We start from the raw sequence: 2,307 nt of genomic DNA, 5'->3' as shown, positions 1-2,307 counted from the left end.
TAGGGTTTATGATGAATTCCCACACAGATATTACTAATATATATCATTATATGGCTACACAGTTTTGCAATGTATTTTTATGATAAATATCATTAATTAGTTAACATGAAATATGTTGAAGGTGCTATAAGAGCAAATTGTAGTGATGGAATTGATCTTGGCTTCGGAAGTGATCCACCACCATCACCACCACCACAACAATCTGGCTCCCCTAGATCTTCCGGCGGTAAGCACTTCACTTTGATACCAAATTTACTTTTAATATTTTTAATGTAATGCGCCCGGATGGGATGTATAATTTTTTAATTTTTATCGTAAAATTATTTCTTTTAAAAAATTAAGTTGATAAGAGAAGATATATGAATTCTTATAATTTTTAATATATTCTCTTGGGTAAGAACCTGAATTTTTTTACATAATTTTTTTTATTGGTCTTATGCTACTTATTTTTTGGTTAATAAAAAAACAACTCTAAATCTTTAGATCATAAAAATTTTAATATTATGTCATAAAATTATTTATCTAAAAACTTTAATCTGATAAAAAAAATACATAAATGATTATATCTTTAATAATCTTAAAATTATTATTATGTATTATATATTAGACGGATTCAATATAAACAAGAAAGAAAATAACAAAACTTTCATACAGATTATTTTGTTGTTTTAACTGTTGAGAATATTATTATCGGTTAATTATTTTGTTAGTCCTATAGTTTCGCGAAATTTTCAATTAGGTCCCTATACTTTTTTTTTAATTGGGTCTATGTACTAATTTTTTTTAATTAGGTCCTTCTTAACAGTAATTGGTTTAATTATATAGGGACCCAATTAAAAAAAATTGGTACAGGAATTCAAATAAAAGGAAAAAAAAGTATAGGAACCTGATTAAAAATAAAAATTGGTGTAAAAACTCAATTAAAAGAAAAAAAGTATAGAAATCTAATTAAAAATTTCGCAAAACAATAGAGATCAACAGACTAATTAAACTTATTATTATATATGTGTTTTTTTTTTTACTACCCGCAACCTCTTAGATGAGTATGGGAAGTTTATGCCATTTGAGCTATTACTCATTGGCTCAAAATTTGGAAAGATAGGAGACTCGAACCCGCAACCTCTTAATTGAGTATGGGGAGTCTATGCCATTTGAGCTATTACTCATTGACATTATTATATATGTGTTTAGTTTATCACAGTGTTAAAAATGAATAGACTTAGTTAGCAGTTATTAGTCTCTAAATAATTCAAGATTTTAGGCATTAAACACCCCCTCCCCAAAAAAAATTAGATACTTATAATAAATTGAATTTTATTCGTAATCAAATAAAACTTAGGGATATTTGTGAAACTTTTACCAAATTTCAGGGACAAAAAATATACTTTTATATATATATATTATTGCATTGATGGAGTTTTGGTATGTAACAACAGGATCAGGTGAAATGCCGAACAGCTCAAGGGAACTCCATAAACTAACTACCATGGTGTTGGCAACAATATTTCTAAATTGGATTTAAATTTGTATTAACAAATAAATTAGTAAAAATAAAATTCCATTTGTTTCAATAATCTTATGACTGAATATGAGAAAGGTGTGATCCAACAAGGTTGAAAGAGGCAAAATCATATCTTTGATTTTTTGTCAAGAGCTTAACACTATTCTTAATCAAAATCATTATTATTCGCTGCAAACAGAAAAGCTATAAAAAGAAAAAGAATGGGAATATCCAAATTTAGACCGTCTAAGACAAATGACATCTTGAAGAAGTTGCATTTTTTATTTATTTATTTTATTGTAAACAATTATCAAGGACGTATCTAAAAAATTTAATATGGACGGTCAAATTTTAGACAATTTTTTTGTATGTGATCTATCTACTAAAAAAATTGCTCATTATATTGATATAGATAATTTTTGTTGCAAAAAAAAAAAAACCTTATTTGATATGAGCCACATTTTATAGACTGCAAAAAGTAACCCGTTATACGTATTATTTTTTGAATTTTTCACGGATTGAGAAAAAGAATCTCTTTTTATCTATTTCTTTATTTCACAAGTTACGAAAAATATGACTTTCTAACTTTTTGTTCGATGCGAAAAATAGACCAGTCCAGATATATATAAATTATCCTAACTACCCATTTTCATAAATTACATCAACTATAAAAAATTATTTAAAAATTAATTTCTGTGCATACAAAATCCTTTCAAATATAAATATTTTTTTCGCTCCAAAATTTTCTGATATTTTTTTCTTGTTTTTTAACTGAGCGTTCGGTCAAGGATATTCTCATAGTTTCC

At 26.1% G+C, this 2,307-nt stretch overlaps 1 long non-coding RNA gene across 1 annotated transcript in view; it reads left to right on the top strand.

Annotated features, from left to right (window-relative positions):
• Positions 1–1,569, top strand: part of LOC110266712 — a 2,305-nt gene extending 736 nt beyond the window's left edge. The window contains exons 2-3 of the long non-coding RNA XR_002354210.1: positions 122–226; positions 1,437–1,569. This is a non-coding gene — a long non-coding RNA (uncharacterized LOC110266712). The remainder of the gene's footprint in view (positions 1–121; positions 227–1,436) is intronic.

Source organism: Arachis ipaensis, chromosome B09 (assembly GCF_000816755.2).
Source record: "Arachis ipaensis cultivar K30076 chromosome B09, Araip1.1, whole genome shotgun sequence".
Lineage (NCBI taxonomy): Eukaryota > Viridiplantae > Streptophyta > Magnoliopsida > Fabales > Fabaceae > Arachis > Arachis ipaensis.
The sequence above is the reverse complement of the archived record's forward strand: the minus strand, read 5'-3'. Positions and strand labels throughout refer to the sequence as shown.